At 41.4% G+C, this 18,515-nt stretch overlaps 1 protein-coding gene across 1 annotated transcript in view; it reads right to left on the minus strand.

Moving 5' to 3' along the window:
• Nucleotides 1-18,515, minus strand: part of LTK (leukocyte receptor tyrosine kinase) — a 161,832-nt gene that overhangs the window by 113,019 nt on the left and 30,298 nt on the right.

Consider the following 18,515-nt stretch of genomic DNA (forward strand, 5'->3'; position numbering starts at 1 on the left):
GGTCTATCTCCTCAGAGAGCAAGATGCCTTGCACAAGACATGCTTTGGCATAGATTCCAGCTATAGCCTACAAAAATTATTTTTCAAATTTGCATAATCCTGACTTTGTAATAGAGTTACTGTCTTCTCTTTAGAAGCCCAGAAGAATGCAAAGCCACATACTGTCCCCCCTGCCCCCTTTGACTTTTCTCATAAAGCAAAGCTTGCTCCTTCTGCATTGTTTAAAAAACAACTTTCTGCATACCCGAAAGCATTATAAGGGTCTGTACTGTAAAATTCTTTTCACTGTATTTACAGACACGTGCACTTACGATACTTGGTAAAGATGACCATCTGATTAGTGGAAAGCAACAGACTGTCGTTCATGTAGAGGAACCACAAACAATAGCTTTATCTTAAAAATCTGGCTAGTGTAGGTAGGCCAGGTGGGAAGCTTGGCCATTAATAGGCAAAGATGATGCTGTCTTCTAAGTCCTCAAATGCTAGGAGAAGCAGTAATGGTTGGGAAATTCCTTCAGAAACTCTATTTAACTGCCTAAACAATATTTCCTCTCAATGGTATAATGCCCTGGGTTAAGTGCTCCTTTAAATGCTTGGGATAATAAACTTCTTCACCATTCCAGTCACAAATGCCCGGCATTCAAAACCCATAACTTCTTGATGACCTTGCCACATACAAAGGACAGTGTTTGAGATAAAGTATAGGTAACAAAGTGAGAAGATTCTCAAGTATACCATACTGAAGTTCATTTAAAAACAACAAACTGTTATTCAGCACCATTTATTAAACACCTTTATCAAATTCACAAAGGCCAAACTCTCCTTAGTTATTTTGTCCATAAGACACTGCTCCACAGTGAAAGCCTGAAGACGAGTACAGTCAAAAATGGAAAGCGCTGTCCACAGAAATTATGTCTATGGCCTTATTCAATTTACCAAAACCAGGTCCCCTGTTGTTGCAGATGAACACTTCCTTTAACAAGGTGTTTGAATGCATGTTTAAGATGGATGGCATCTCATTTCGTAAGGACTGTTCTTACTCTATACGTTTATTCATATCAAAGGCCTCAGTTCTGAAATTGACTTTGGTATTTGGTTTCTGTCCCTGTAAATCTAACAACTGCATGGTTCTCAAAACCTGGCTTCAACAAGTGGCCATATTTCCTCCTCAGCTCTTTCTACAGCTTCTACATCTGTAAGCTTTTCTTTTCTCACATTATAGTTTCACATCTTTTGCAGCAGCTCTTGTAGTAACACATCCAAATCTCACCTACCACTTAGAACTGAGCTCCAGAGCTTTGAACTCCTGATACCTACTTTAGTCTCAGGCTGTTGGTGATGGTGGCTGTGTTTGTGTCTGCATGTGGGTTTGCCAGTAAATAAATCAAAGAAAGCAAATTAAGGTTATACTAGAAGTTTCTCCAAAACCCCATTGCAACTTTTGCTCCTTATGCCCCCGATTTCCAAAGGCCAATTTTCTTTCTGATGCAATTTCTCTACAGCTGACAAGAAATCACACCACAGATGTACCAGATCTGCCTTATTTTTCCTTGTGAGTGGCATTTGTGGGAACTAAAGGGAAGCAATTAGACCGTCAGTTATTTTGTTTCACATCGGTAGAGGCAGAAGGGAAGAAGTTCTATTGCAGGAGTACACCAAATAACTCATGTAACGACAGTGCACTATAGGACTATATTCTTTGAAATTATTGAACATCACATATCTTAGAAGCTTTGCAGTATTCAAAGATTTAAGGTGGGTACAATCTTTTAACACATTTATACAGACATGCACAAAATCACACAGTTCATAAGCAACGTTTCCCAGCTCAAGTAACAGCTGACAAAACGACCGTAAGAGAATGCAGAAATAGTGACTTCCAGAATCCATCTGTAATTTGGTTTGGGCATCAGACTCCAGCTCACCCTTACTGCCATGCACCCCGTGCAAAAGCAATAATAATAGGAAAGACATGAAAGTTCCTGTCAGATACTTAGCCTTTTAGAGTTTTCTAAAAGGGAGTAAAAATTATGTTGGAAGAAATATTTTGGGTTGCTTTTTTTTAATTATTTATTATTATTATTAGACAGAAATGAGTGCAAAGTTTATAGGCATTGTTTTTAGGTGAGAAAGGTGATCTGGTCATTTATTTCTTGGTCATTTTCCAATTAATAGCAAAATTATAACCACATGTTCTGAATGTTTAGCATATGACAGATGGTTATACTTTAGCTGAATCCAACTCACTCATGTCCAGAAAGGAAGAAAAAATTACTGCTTTTTCTTTTCCTCTCTGCTGGCTCCAGCTTTCTCTTAATTTCTCGTTGTTGAGCAACAACAACACAGTAACTTCCTCAAATCATTAGGCTCGCTGTTTAAGAAATGCCTGGATGTTTTAGGAGCCTAAACAGTTTATACATCCAAATCCTAAATGAAACATTTGTGACAGTTCTGATGACTTTCATTAATCTTTGCAAATAAAATAATTTTATTTTTATGTGCTTTTTCACTTAGAAGTAAAAATACTATGAGAAATGTTCTACTTGTGATACTTCCTGTTTTACCTGCATCGAGAAGTACCGGGTACCTCCCTGGAAAACCTGTTTTTGCAATCAGGGCAGCCTACTTTACATCTAAAAGATTCACTTGTGACAGATATGCTTCTAATACAACTGGAGCCTAACAAAACAGCAGCATGTGAAAGAACTTTCCTGGCAAAGAACGTCTCTCTTGCAACTGGATTCTCAGGTGTAACAAGTCCATAAATGCACCCTTCTGGTAGTCCAGGGCTTTTAATTGCTACAGCATTCAGATGCAGCTATCTGTATTTTCCCAGACTACAGAAGTTTGGTGCCAAGGGCTAGCCATCCTGATGGAAGGCTCCAACTCTGAGGTTTCCTAGTCATCATTGAGACTCAAAAAGAGAGCACCAGCACAGTCCCAAAAGTTGGTGGAGAAGAGTAACACAGACATACACGGGGTGGTGGCTCTAAGGGTGCATCATGGTGAACTAACTTTGGTCAAAAGAATATCACTCCCCTCTTTCTCGCTTCTCTTCAGAGAAAACATTGATTCTGAAATTAAACTTTTATTTGTTTAAGAAGAATAAAACATTTTGTACAACTAGATACAAAGTCTTTGGCTTTGATTTGGGGAATCCCTTAAAAATTTGTGTACTTTGTATTATCTTCAGCAACAGCCAAAGAACCTGTGAGGAAGAGACAGCTTATTTCCTCCCCTTAACATTAGAGAAATAATGAGAGAAACAAAAGTCAAATGTTTTGCACAATGGTTGTGGCAACACTCCTGAGAGAAACAGAATCATTCTTTCAGAGGCAAATATAGGATTTGAACTCAGGTCTCCAATACTTCAAAAGCTGGGAGAGACACCACCACCACCTCCAGCAATTCTTCCTTTTCCCACCCTATCCAGCTTAATTCCTTATTATTATTACCATTATTTTATTTATTTTATTTATTTATTTATATTTTATTTATTACCTTTGTTTTTTTTAATCTGCCTTCTTAGATCAAAGATAATTAGCGAGTTGAGCTAAAATTTATGGAAAACTAAGCCATATTCCCAATTGAATAAAATATTTGATGAAAAATAAAATCACTCCAACTAATGGAACAAGAGGAAATGACCGAGAGGCTATTCAAAAAAATATGGGAGGAGAGAAAGGACAGAGAGGACAGCCCTGAGAGAGGAAGGGGAAAACCTTCATCCTTATTCAATATATTACTAATCATCATAACTTAAAAAGTAGTTAACATTCAAGTGCACAGGTATAAAAAAATAACCTTCTATGTTTTTTTTAGTTCACAGGCAAAATTAAATGTGTGACAGTAAAGATACTGAGATGCTGTTGAGAAATTTTACCAGGGGATAAGCATGAGTTTATGCTCTGTTAAAAAAAAAACTCTTAAATTCTTCACACCAAACATACAAAGAGCTGGCACTGTTTCTTGTTTCTTTCTGAGGAGAGTAAAGATAGTCTGAAAGGGTTAGTGTTAAGCCAATCAATACTGCTGGGAATGGTCCCTTGACAACACTCTCCCTTTGCCCCTCTAGATTCCCCTTCTGGACAGTTCAGAGCACTGACAATTAGGTGCATTAGTGTATTGGTCACACACACACCAAAAAAATCATCACTTTTAATCACACTCAAAATAGGCATAAAAGAATATAGTAGCATGACGGAAAGGACAGGGAAAATCTGTTTAGAGATCTAAACAAACTTCAATTTCTTTTAATGAATTACTGTGGTACACACGAGGTGAGCAACCACATCCATCCAACACTAAAGTCAGATTATGGTAACAGTCGCAAAGAAGAGTCTGAAAAAGAGGACTATAGTAAGTATAAATGACGATAGGTTTAAAAGATCACTTCAGTGTCAATAGGCACTGAAAAATGTACTAGAAGCATAGAACAGATTTCCATCTTCGTGGGCTTAAAATGTATCCCTTTATGAATGTGGGAAATATCATCTCAATCTTTCAGCTATTTTCTTACCCCCTTTCTCAGTTTCAAATCAAAGCTGGCATTTGAACCCACAAACAACGAATCTGGGCCCTGTAGTTAGAGGAGGATCCCTGAGGGCTTTGAGCACCAGCAGCTTGCAGGCTTTACAAAAGTAAGATCCTGAACCCACATGAGAGGTCCCAGAAACCTGCAGCATGCAACTGCTCGTGAGCCACATACGCTGTAGGCCGTGAAGTTTCCTGAGTCGGTTTCCTTGTTTGTTCGCCTGAGAGCGTGACAGAGCTATGGCCACAGCACCCAAGAAAGGAAGCCAAGGTGACGGCAGCACTAGGTTCACCACCTCTGAGATACAAAAGTTCTAGCCCTGGATGCTGTGCCTGCTGCTGACATGATGGAAAACACTGGTAACAGCCCTAAGCTGCAGAGGTGTAGGGATGATGTGAGGGAAGACGGGGCCAGGAGGCTGCAAACTAGGCTGTGCAGCATATACCAAGAGGCCATTTAAGCAGCTGGGAACAGGCAGGGTACCAGGCACCACAGGTACCTCATTCACCCCCAGACAGGTTCTCTCTGCCTAGTGCACATGGAGAAACAATGCTAAGTTTGGGGAAAAAATTGAAGGTAAAAGAAAAGAGCACCATCCTGTGACAAGTATACTCCAGAGCCCCAAATGACTTGGAAATCCATATTAAGGTCATACATAGCAGAGGGACATAAACCTTTGGCATCTAAATCAACTTCTGTGGTTCAGGTTTGAAATCTGGCTATATCCAACCAGTAACTTTAGGTGCATTTTCATTAAATGTCTTAAATGTGCTTCACAGACATGAGGACACCTACAGGTGAAAAGCACATCATGATTCTCAGTAAATAGGAGACAAGCTGAAAATTTAATCCATCTTTCTAAATAAGCCTCTCACCTTTTTTCATTTAATGCATACATTTTACATTTACTTTTTCTGTACAGTGGCATCTGCATATGAAGTATGCAATTATGAGCTCTGAGGAGACAACTGAAACCATCCACTAACTGGAAATTACTCGAAAACGTAGCTCTCAAAAATACATGATTATTAGTGTAAGGTACATCCAGATCGTCCAACACCATTATAGAGCGATTTCCTATACTGAACATTAGCCTTTTTTAAAAGTGTGTTAAATTGCAAAGAATTTGTGCAATTGATGCTATTGCTATCCCCCTGGTCCTCATTGTAGTGGGAATTTGTCTCTAAAGCAGAGATGATGCAGTTTCAGTTGTCTCATTGCTCTAAGAAACTTAATGGATCTTTAATAACATACTGACACTGTTTTTCATGCAAAAGTCTTCCTCTTTTACACTAATATCAGCCTGCATTAAGTCGTAACTCCTAAAACTTCATCCATGAACCATTTAAGTTGTCAACAGGCATGCAGAGCAAACATCTCACCCGAATACCTTGCAGAGAGCCTGTGCTCCGGAGACAGGAAGACAGTTGTTTTTCTGCCAGCTCATGTGGAACTTCATCAGAATCTATGGAAGTTCAACATCAAACTGAATTATAAACTAAGTTTGTGTGGTGAAAACCGACATTTCTACCTGAGGATACTTTTTCAACCACAGATCTCTTAGACACAATTACAAATCCTTACCAACAAAAGCAGTCCTAATGAAATCAGATCGTTTCATTGGAACAACTGTAGGGAATTAGGACTTAAAATCTCCTTAACTTAAAATCCATTGTTTTCTTCAGGACAGTTGTCAATACTGGACCACATGCTCACCTCACATAACTACTGAAAGCAATAAATCTAATTCTTACTGCTACTATTTAAAAATCCAGTTAACCACATTTAATCAAAGTCAGATGCACACTATCACTCTACTGAAATATGGCCATCAAATTTTGAAATGGTGTCATTGTTTCTGTTTCCTTGGGAACCACCTGTGATCAGAGCTAATTTTTTAATGTTTCGTTTGTATCAACACTTTATAAAAGATGCATCAAAAAAAGGTTCTTCAAGCCAAAGACAGAAAAGAGCTACATGTAGGATACATAACCTGAGCCTTGCCACGAGCCACCAGCTTGCACACCACTGGCAGTTAAATGCATTAAGAGAGGAGCTAGCTCCACTGCCACAGTACATAGCACTGACTGCGCTGGCTGCTATTCCAAACCCAGAAATCAGCAATCATTCAAAATGCATACAAAAAGAGAAGGGGATTTCATTAAATATTTTTCCAATAATGTCTGTGCCTGTAGAAGAGGCTGAAATACCAGACAGCTTGATAGCAAATAAAGATATCAAATAAAGCACAGCACAGTTGCCTGCAGAAAGTAAATCTTCAACTCAGGTATTTGCCTGATGCTCAGTAATATCATCGGAATCGGAAATGGAGTGCTTTATCTGCTATGAAGTGAAGTTCAACTCAATGCAATCGGCATGTTCAGGCAACACAGTTTGACATTTGTCCCAAAGGCACACAGCAAATTGGTGTCCAGACCACAAATATAAAAGAGGTATTCCATCTTCTAGGTAGACTGTGCATCAGCTATGTTGATACTTACTCCTAGCTGCCCATAATCAAGCAATCAGTCACAGGATTCTCATCTGCTCATCTAAAGCATCTGCTCATCTAAAGCACACATTTTCCAGACAGCTACTTTTCAAATGCTCCTCTTATGCCAACTACTGCATCCCTTGTACATTTTAAACACAGGCATCTGGATCTGTGGATCTTTGAAACTTTTGCTTGAAACTTTTGCTAGAAGTACTTTATGTACAGCAGATATTTGCCACGCGGGTGCATATCTCAAATACACTTCCGGAAAGGAAAATTCTTCCATGCTAATTTTAAATGAAGATCAAGAATTTTTCAGTCTTTGACCTGGTTAGCATTTTGAGACTGAAACAGCTCTCTGTAATCCTGCTGCAGATCTGGCTAAAACTGATATATTGTCTTCTACACAATAGTATCATACAAGGTTTGACATTGGAGATGCATATATATATATATATATAAAATTATGAAGACTGGGTCTCCCTAAAATGGTATTTCTAAGATGATGCTGTGCTCAATTAGCTTGTCACTTGAAAGGTTATGTATGCTGTTATTTTAGCTCTTAAGAGTAAAAGACTGTCTCCTGTGGGCTTGAAATGTCAACTCTTCCTAGCAAATATCAGAATATTATTTCTGTCATATACTCATTTAAGACTTACTCTTTAGCAAGTCTTGAAATTAAGCAGTTGCTATACACTGCAATAAAACTGCCTTCAGAGAGACACACTCTCATAGGCACGTGTATTACTTCACCCTTTACAAGATCTTTCTGCTATTTGTCCAAATCCCTAAAGGCATCCTCATGACAAATAGGGATGAGCAGTGACATTTCTCAGAGGTTTTATTCAATTATGAGGAATGGAGCTTTCCTCAAATATGGGTTTTATTTAATACTTGATGTATTAATTGTTACATTCTTCACAGAGATCTTTAACCCACTGAGTAAGAGCTCAAACTGAACGTAAGTTGCTTAACAGTTTTATTCATCCGGACACAAACCAGCTCCCTTTATTTTCTTGGCAACTGGACAATTTTAGGAAACTGTAATGAGGCAAATTGAGAAGCTTTTAAGCAAGCCTCAACCCAGCCTACCTACTGACCCTTTTTCTGTCCATACAAAGCTCCTTGCAAAAAGTAATTAAGCTAAAATTAGAGTTGAAAGCACACAAAGAATCACAGTGGAGCTGAGTGAGTTAGAAAGAAAACATAGCATCTGATGACCTTTTGAAAATTAAATTAAATTAAAATTGATGTAACCTCTGTAAAAAACTTTGTGAAAGATTTATTTATTTATTTATTAAATCAGAGAATATTCCTGATGATCACATTAAAGAGACATAGATTTTAAAATTGACATTTGTATCACCTGTAGGCTTTGACTTTTATGTTATATTTAAGAAGATCAGTGCTTGATGCAATTGTTCAATTGCATCGCAATGTAATACAGGCAGGAATACTTTCCAAACATTCATCCCATGCTACCAATTACAGACAAACTTAGTTTACATGTATCTGCAAGTACTGCCGGTATTCCATGTTACTGCCTTTATGAAAGAAGGAAGCAATGCAGAAATGCAAAGAACCAAAAGGAGACTGTTTGCCCTGATTCTCCCAGGTGTGGCTTTCTCTTCCTTCAGCAGTGTAGTACAAAAAAGCCAAACGCCCAGCACCTCCACGCACCCTTCCTCCCTCCCTTTACAGCCCCGGCAGTGCTGGGGCCAGTGGTGCTGCTGTTAAGGGGGGTGACAGTGTCACCGGGCTCCTCTGCCTTCTTGAGGGTGTTCCGAGAAGAGGGACACGTGTGGATCCGATGTGTGGGCGCCTGCTTGTTGCTCCCTGACTGCCCAGGAAGGTGCAGGACAAGCAGCTGTGTAAACTCTAAACAGCAACGGATCAGAATAGGTGGATGACACCTCAAGGACGGGAGGCACAAAGTGGCCTCTCAGCCCAAACTTGGCCTCAGTGCCAGCAGAGAGAAAGCTTTGTCGCTGGTCTGCACGAACAGCAAGTACGGTGAGGAATATGACCGTTCCCCTGATGCAGCAGGTCCAAAGCAGAAAGCAGCCAGCTGAAGACACCATCACTGCAATCAGCTGGGCTTGGTGGAAACTTCTGTGGGCCACTTTCTACAGAGTTGTGGAGGCACCCATTTTCCCCTGTACACACTGAGATTACTGAATCCAGGAAACTTAAGAAAGAATAGTTTCCTCTTGCTCTTCTACTATCTCCCCCCACTGACACAGCAAAAGCAGAACCATACTTTGTAAAGCACAATTCTTTTAACTGGCTGGGGGTCTGTACCACAAGCACCACGTCCTGCTGTTCTCCAGAGCAAGAAGCTCAGGGAGAGGTAGAGAAGAGACGGGCTGGCAAGGTAGATGCTTAGCATCTCATCTCAGCCGTCAGGCAGCTCCCAGAGAAGGTGGGGCAGCAGCTGAGGCGTAGAGCTGTGCCTTATGCATGCTGGGTCATTTCTCAGATTCCCTTGATTTGACAAGTGAACCCAGCCTGGATGTTAATGGGGACATAAATTAGCAATGCTAATAGGAAGCTACTCTCCCTGATGTTTTCTCACTTGCAGAATACTGTCCTGTTCTGTCTTGCTTTCCCTGCCATGCAAGTGGAAAAAATAAAGTGCTATAAAGCTTGCTCATAATAAATATTATGAAAACAAGTTATGAGGATCAGTAGCATCAGTCTCTGGATTTAATGAAACAGAGTTTACCAGCCTAAATTGAAATGCATGGTCATACGCTGCCTCCTGTGTCTGTATAATGGCTCTAATCTTGCCTGATCAGCTTTTGCTCCTAACCTAAATGGGAGCTGGACCCAGTTTTTTGCTGGGCTTTGTGGCCTGAAACATTCCCATGGCAGCCTATGGGAGGCAAAGATGCACGTCCCCAGTTCATTCCCCAGCAATACAGCCTGTACGTAGAGGCAGTGAGTCACCATACTCAGCCAACCTGGAGGGTTCCCTCATCTCCAGGAGGTGCAGAGTAGCTCAGGCACACAGTTTGGTGACTATTCTGAAATCCCACCCAGCCACACAGTCACCCCAATGTTAGCAGCACATCAGATCGCACTCTCAGCCAGAGCTAACACAATCTCATGGGCTTTATTAGTTTACACAAGCAACAGCAGAGCAGAATTTAATTTAATATGCTGATCGTCCACAAGCAGGCCAAGGCCTAGCTGCATTTTGTGGTGTACCAAGAAGCAGCAGTGTAGAAAAGATTAAATGCAGGTGCTAGCTCTCTTTGGCAACTGGACAGATTGACCACTCAGCGGGGATGGCCTTTTGCTGCCTTCTGGACAATGGCAATGGCACAGCTAAAATGGAGTTAACGTTTTATTTTATTTTCTCCTGAGGGGTGCTAAAACTGATCTCACATTTCCCAGTGAGAGTGGAAACCATGACTGCACATTTTCCTGCACATAAGAATAGATATGCTAAATTTTCAGCTCTTAATATGGATATTGCAAGAGGCTGAGGAAGAACATCGGCAAATATAGGCCTCATTGTCAGCTAAAGATTTCTTTCCCAGTTTTCATCATTACTTTCTCCCCAAGACAGGCAGATGTCTGGTGACTTCTCATCCTTGTACACCACAGAGGGGTGCAATAAAAAGAGAGGACATCTCAAAATTCAGTAGCATATTTCAAGATTCTTCTTTATGTTGAGTATCTCCATTAAATGCATCACTAATAAATAAAACAAGGATTGGGTTTAATCAATTCTATACCATGTAAGAATTTAAAGATAACTCCTAGCAACTGCGACATTTTCCACACGCTGATGCTCCAAAGGATATCACAGCCCATGATAACCTGTCCTGCATGAGCAGATAAGCATACCAAAAGGATGAGAAACAAGCCCTACAAAGCACCACACATCACGGCATCCTAGCCAGGTCCCCCAGGCCTTGAGCTGCACTGCCTGTTTCCTTCTCTCTTGGCCATCCTTGGAGCACCGAGAGAGAAGGGAAGTGGGGCAACAGGGAGAACGCAGAGCAGCCAGCCTGACTTTCTTTCTCTCTCTCTCTCTCACATTCCTGCTGCCTCCACGCTATTTATCATTCTTTCCTTCCTGTTATTTTTTGTGCTAAGAGCCCTCTCTTCTGCATTTCCAGCTATAGGAAACAGATCTGTTATGCATCCATGCTTCATGACGATTGTCCCATTCACTGGTAATCACAGTGGGAAATCACTCTCTTCTTGTCCTAACCTCTTCCTTTTGTAATTTGAAGCCTTTATCAAAATCTGAAACTATTACTGATGTAAATAATCCCATTGATGCAAATGAAATTACCTTGCTGCAGATAACTCCTGAAAATTGGAGGACATTTCCTAATCATTTAACACTTATGTTAACAAATTCTATGATTTTCCTCTCTTTTGACAATGCATCAAATGCAGTAGTGTGTTCTAGGAAAAGAAAATAGAAAGACAAGTGAACCACCTCTAGCATTCTCTCAAAATTATAATAATCCTTAAGCTGCTGGAGAAGGAGCTATAAGCAGTTAGCGTAAGGTACCCCATTTTACATAATTATCTCTAGGATTTGTGCTAGCTTTTCCACAGCGTATTTACCAGCATTTGAGGACATTAAATACGAACAACCAGATTTAAAGAAAATAATATCAGTAAGTTTCACGCCACTGTCAGAATCCCAAAGAGGATTTTGCTCAAGGATATAGAACAGTTTCTTCTACAAGTGGGACACAAGGTTACATTAAGTTAGAGCGGCCAAAATGACGTCTGAGGGACCTAAGCAGGCTCCACTCAGCCAAAAGCCATGTTCAGCTCAATAGCAGTGCCAGCTCACAGCATCCATGCAGTCCTCATGTGCCCTCTTCAGTTCCTGGAATTCATGATAGAATTTTATTCCAAGACCTGTGCTGTCTCTGAAGAGTTTTTTATGCTAATGGGAAGAACTATGAAATCTCTTATTTATGAAAATCAGTACAGCCAAAAGACTGACAAAATGCAGCTTGCTTTGTCTTTGGATAGACAACTTTTAGGCTGCCCTGTGCTAAACGAATGGAAAAAACAGCTAATGTTAATAGTAATAATAAAACAGCCATTTAACACTGTTTATACACGCCTGCCCTAAAGGAAGACATTCTTTAGAAGAAATCTTGTTTAGAAGAAAGCTCTAATGCCTTGAAAATACTCTTCCAGCATTCCTGACCACTCATTTAAGAGAATTGGAGATTTATTTGTCATGAGAAATATTAACTAGAAATGGTGCACGCTAGGACAGGAGTTCTAATTAGTTCCAGGCTGACCACAACTTGTATTAAATAGTTTTTAATTCCTTAATATCAATACTTAATTAAAGATCTCTGGCTGGTAACTATCTACTTTGCATCACAAATGCCCTGCAATCTATATTGTGGTCATCTTCAAAACATTTCTTCGAGGCAGCCAGAGGAATAGAGCTTGTCATAGAGTAACTGAGCTCAGGATCTCTGAAATCCTAGATAGCTGCCTTATCCTTAGACTGTCTGTCCCCTCCACCTATTAGATATAGAACAAGTCTCTATGCTGGATGATGTTCCTGCAAAACACAGCCTGTTAGCTGTACTTAGCAGTGGGCAGCATCAGAAGAAGTTTCTCGGCTTCATGTTAAAGCACCTCAGTCCTCACCAAGGGAAAGAGCCACGGAAACTGAGGGTGAGGGACTCAGTGCCCAAGGCCAGTTCAGCCCCTGCATCAGCGCCAAGACTGACCACGAGAGCACCCATCAGTGGAAGCTGCTGGCTGAGACTGCCCAGACACACAACCGCCGCAAAGCTAACTGGCCCTCCAGATCCCTTCACACTGGGAAGTTGTACTAGCCAAGAAATGAGACATCTCTGCTTGCTCTGTTGCTGAACTATTCTCTTCTGCCTGCTTCCCTGATCAAAGCATAGCTCCCCTCTTGCCTTAAAAGAAGCAGCTTCTTAAAAACTGACCTCATAAATATACATAGAAAAAGAGAGAGCCTCTTTCTCCCAGAGATCTGTGGAATTCTGCTTTTCATTTTAAGCTACCTTCTTTTTGTCTGTCTGCAAAAATCCTCCAAACTGCCTTTGTCCTCTTCTCAGCTTCTAGCCACATGTTCCATACTGCAAACATTAACTAATCTCATCTGATTGCACACCTTGGTTGTATTTATTCTATTTTTGCCAGGCCTTAAATGCAACACTGATGCATAGTCAATCAGCTTTTCATATTTGCTGCAATTTCTACTGTGGTGGGAGATTTAACAAAGCAGGAGGGGGGAAAAAAAAAGCAATAGTTCATCGAAAGAAAAGTGGCTTTCAGCATTTTGATATAATTTTCACATTTTATGATCCCATACAGCTAATATTCTGTCCTTCAATTGCAGTGGAAGACCCTAGGAAAGGGAAACTATTGCTATGTGGGCAGTGAAAGGGAATTGTTCTTGGTCAGGGCACTAGCAGCAGCACCTCTACCCTCAATATCCTCTTCTGCTTGACATCCATGCTGCAGGAGGTGAATACACCATACATAAAAGTAGAAACCAACAGCAGCATTTCAATCATTTTTGTAGGTGTAATTTGAACAGTATCATTGAGCTATCTTGCTGCACTTGGTGGATATAATGATAGGGCAGACCAGGATGGTGAGGGCTTAAACCTCCGATGACATCTCCATTACAGTGATTCATGTTATCATAGGGTTAGGTCACAATAACAGGGCTGCAAATGCCACCGTACTTGTCAGAAGCATCTCTTGATGCACCCTCATCAGTGGTGCCAGTGACACATTCAGTACTTGTTCCATGAGACTCCAAGTGTTTAAAGACTTGAAAATGACACACGGCATAAATGGACATCCCAGGGGATCATTAACAAGCTATCAGGCTGTCACTTCATTGTTTTGAGCTGATATCCAGGACAGGGCAGTGACAATCATGAGCTCTTTCCATCGAGCCCCTGGGTAACAGGCGCAGTTCTGACTGGTTACCCAAAGTACAGGGAGGCACAACAGAAAAAAGGGACTTTAAATGGCAAGTACAGTAGAATCCAAATCCTGAGTAAGGTAGTTCCTGCTCCAGACTTCCATGCTCTGTATAAAACAGAGTAAAACTTTCTCTGTTACATGCTCTGTAAAACTTTCATCGTGTATTGTACGCTGCCAACAGAAAGGAACACTTAGAGAACAGGGGCCACAATTGAAAAAAAGAAGTAATGTTCACCAAACATGATCAAGCATCTTTTGGTTCCATCTTAACCTGATCCACCCCTTGCACATGCTGCCCTAGGTACTCTCTGGCTTTTACAAAAAGCAAGTTGTGCGCCATGAGAACGCACAGGTTCCCCTACAGGCTTATGCAACACATAGTGCATATGTGCAGGGTCTTAACTCACATCTGCTACATGATAAATTAATAAATGTGAGAAGACAAAGAAGCCTTCAGAGACACCTGTAGCATGAGGGTGGGATGAGAGGTCCAGGGAGGACTACTGAAATTACAGAAGCTACATGGAAAACTGAAGCAAAGCTGAGTATCAGAAATATGCAAGCGCACCCCTCTCTATCCAACCACCAGTGTACTTGCAAGCAATACAGAATGATACATATGTGCACAGCAAAATAACTAAATAACTCCAGGGAAGTCCATACTTGCACAGCCAGATCTTGTTCTTGCACTCTTATATGTGTCCCACAGAGGAGGAAAAAATAATAATAATAAAAAAAGGTCTGCTTTTTTTTTTTTTTTTTTGAATGCAGAAACAGCCCTGGAAATTTTACACAGAATAACAGGGACAGGACGGAAAAGCACACAGCAGACACCCGCATGAATCAAGCAATCAAAGCGTAACCCTCAAAGGAAGGAACAGTAAAATCACCTCTGGAGGGTGAAGCTACTCAATCTCTTTCTCCATGACCTACAGGAGAAGCTGTTATTACACCTTCTCCATAACGTGAGCTGCTGGTGGCAAGGTCAAGCATCAATAATTCAGCCAGTTTGCCCACAAGAAGAAAATGAAGATCATTGTATTGCAGCTTTCTTCTGCTGGCGTCTCTTGTGAGGTATGTGGTAACATGTGCTCACCCATATACCGGCACTGTAATCAGCCTAAGGAAGTTAGTTCTTCAAATGCTATCCCAATATGTGCAGTTACATAGGCGGCCATACATCCCATGCACGATGTTTGTGCATTCCCATAATATGTCCAAACATTTAATCCCCCGCGTATATTTTCTCTCTGGAAATCATTATTCTAGTGATGGCTAGAGGTGCTTGTAGAGCTCCCATCCTGAGCCAAGAGAGCTTCCTTGTTTCTTGTTCAATCAGTTTTAGTGACTTGATATTGGGTATCGGGGTACCTGTTGGGGTAAGCTGGCCCAATGAGAGCTATTGGGAAAGTATTAAGTCAGACAGCAACAGGAAGCAACAAAGTATGGACAAAAGATGCAATAAGAGAAGGCACAACCTCTTCCAGGATTTTTCCTTTTATTTTAGATATTCCTAAACTGCAAGATAGCATGAAGCAAACAGAGCTAAAATCAAGGGACTGCAGAGGAAACAGGTGAAAAGTAGCTGTTGGAGCAAACAGCAACGAGGCTGTTCAGGAGGACTATTTGTCTTTTAAAACAGATTAACAACTGCAGTGTATTACATCACTCTTCCTCAATTGCTTTACATTAACATTCCTCAGATTTTAGCTTCATTGGATTCACTGATGAAACTGTTCCCAATTTACTAATCTGTAAGGAACAGGAAAAGCAGCACACAAGTGAGGCAGAGTAGCGTGGCTTTACGCAGCCATTAGGATGAGGTCAGCAAGCCTCTTTCACAGCACGCATCACATTTGAGTGAAGATAAGGCTCCCAAAGAAAGTTTAGAAGTACAGTGTAGAAATCCAGAGGTGCTTAGAAACACAGTTCTGGGGACAGCACGTAATTTGGATCCAGATCTCCTTGATCCAGAAGAGCAAGTTGAAACTTTGTCTCCGATTCTGAGCAAATAGCTGAATAATTCAGACACCTGATATGAAATATTCCTGTATCAGGCAATTTAGTGACATACCGAGTTTACATTTCACTGGCTTTTACTGTAATTATCTGGAAACAAACACACACCTTTCTTGTAAGCGAACCATTCCATTGAAGCCAAATGAACATCCTTCTGTTTCTAGATTTGTTTGGAGGGATTAAAAATAAACATGATTGTGGTCTGGTGTTTGGCTTTGCAAGACTTGGGATTTGAAAACAGTGTTAATAAACGGGCCAATTTTTATATGCCCTTCTTAGAAAATACAGGGTTGTAAAAGGTTAACAGTGAAACAGCACAGACACTGACATCCTATTGCCACTAACCAGCGATGAGCACACACGTTACCCTGCCTCGGCCTCCTGTGAGCCTTGTAGCTCACAAGTTACAGAGGCACCACCTAACAGAAGCCAACTGAACAACCATAAATAACATTGGAAGAAAAAGATGTTAGGTTTAGTATTTCTTTTGGTATTGCTGTAACTCAGCATTGCCAGGGCAGGGGTCACTCTTCAGTCAGCATGCATATTCAGTGCCTCATTCAATGCCCCACACGTGTTTATTATTTATGGACTAGCTGTCAGCATAGAAGATAGGTAGATAGTTCGTGCTGTGCATGTACTCACTGTAAGAGGCAAAGGAGCAGGTAGCACTGCTAACTTCTATGTGTTACCCTCTGGGAACGTGGTTTGTAATCATTCTTGGCTGGTGATGGTGGCATCACTATCAGTTTTAGAAACCTCTGGTGGAAAATCACTGAGGACCAGAAGCTGCTGGGGGAGGCACTCAGGGCACAGGTACACAGAGTTGCCAAAAGCTCTACAGTAAGCAGAGATGTGGTGGCAGCGTCCTGCTGTGGCGCAATCGAGGACACGATCTGCCCACACACAGATGTCCCCTCTCACCCCACAATGCTGTGCAGTACAAAATGGTGTGCATGAGCCCATAGGCCATCCTGGGTTATTTCAAGATGAGCCACCCACCGTCTTGGTGTTATTTTCAGTCCTGGCAAGAATACAACGGGAGGGTAAAAAGGAAGAAGCATGAAGGCTGAAGAACATGCTAGTCTTTGGCATGAGCAGGATTTGGCTTCCACTCTGCTGCCACCTGGAATGAAGAGAAATTGCTTCCACTTCACCTCAGGATTTTCCATAAACAAGACACAATTATATATGAAACAGGCTAGAGAAAACAAAGGCAGTGCTAATGGCGCTCTGAAAGGGTTTTGTTAAAGTGGAGAGCATGAGCTTAGCTGTTGATGGCAAAGCCACTGGAAACAAAATGTCAGCAGATTCACAACTGTCATTTGCTCTCCCATCCAGTGCCCCGCCAGCCCCGATCCGGGGGAGGCACAGAGTCAGCAAAACTCGCACAGACGCCGAGCTTAATTCCCCTGGGCAGCTGGGACCAGGCACTTCCACGAGTCCTCCCCTCACTCTACCTTTTTCTCCGCTCAGCAACGAGGTCTGCCAGTGAATGTTATGCGCTTCCGCAGGAGAAAAGCTCTTCTCTACTTGCTCTCCCAGTGCGAAGGGGAGAGCCTGAACAGGGAGAGCTGTCGATTCCTATCTTTCTTTGCCACTCAGCTTATTTCCTGATTCCTAAAATGAAGCTGCAGCTGCACTGGATGGATGTGCTTAAATGCAAGCCTCCGGAGATGGGGAAGTGCTGACTGGTGAATTGCCTTCTTTCACCTTGTTCTGATGCCATCCTCTACTCTCTCAACTTTTCTGCCCTCTCTCTTTCCAAGGGGGAATCAGCAACCTGTTTACCGTTATTTTTTTTGCTCAAGTTGTCCCTGGTGAATGCTCCCCCATATGCTTCTCTAAACTGACATCTGCTCCAGCTTCCCTGAGCTACAGGACTTGAAAGTCCAAAAAATAAGACCTTGTAGGTATGCAGGTAACTGTTTCTACCATTCCCACCCCATGCCAAAACGCTCACAGTCTAATTATTTCATGTTCTCTAAAGAAGGCACTTATTACTGTTGCTACAAGGAAGGGCTATGTTAACCCTTTTCCAGGCTCTCAGTGGAAAACCTGTGCTCTCACAGGGACATGCCAGCTTCACGCTGAGCTCAGTGGCTAATAGCAAAACATTTAGCTGACAAGATAAAAATTTAGTCCCATTAGAATGGAGTAAAGGAATTGATTAAAAAAAATGACAAAAATCAAGCCCCGAGAATCATTAAATTTAATTTTCTCATCCCTTAATTTTGGGGTAAGATAAAGTATAGGATAGGAAACTTGACATACCACTATCTAATCCTGCCAGGTAATGGCCATACCTGAAGTCCTCACTCAGGATTAGACCAACTACGGCAGGGAAGAGTTAGTTTAAGACAGAAATGCCATAGGAATAAAATCAGAGCAAAAGCCAGGAAATCCACCCTGAAGGAAGCAGTCATACTGCTGCCACAGTCCTTCAAGACACCTACTTTCAGACCAGAGCCTAGCTGCTATCATACAAGGGACACA

Source organism: Cygnus olor, chromosome 5, assembly GCF_009769625.2.
Source record: "Cygnus olor isolate bCygOlo1 chromosome 5, bCygOlo1.pri.v2, whole genome shotgun sequence".
NCBI classification, from domain to species: domain Eukaryota; kingdom Metazoa; phylum Chordata; class Aves; order Anseriformes; family Anatidae; genus Cygnus; species Cygnus olor.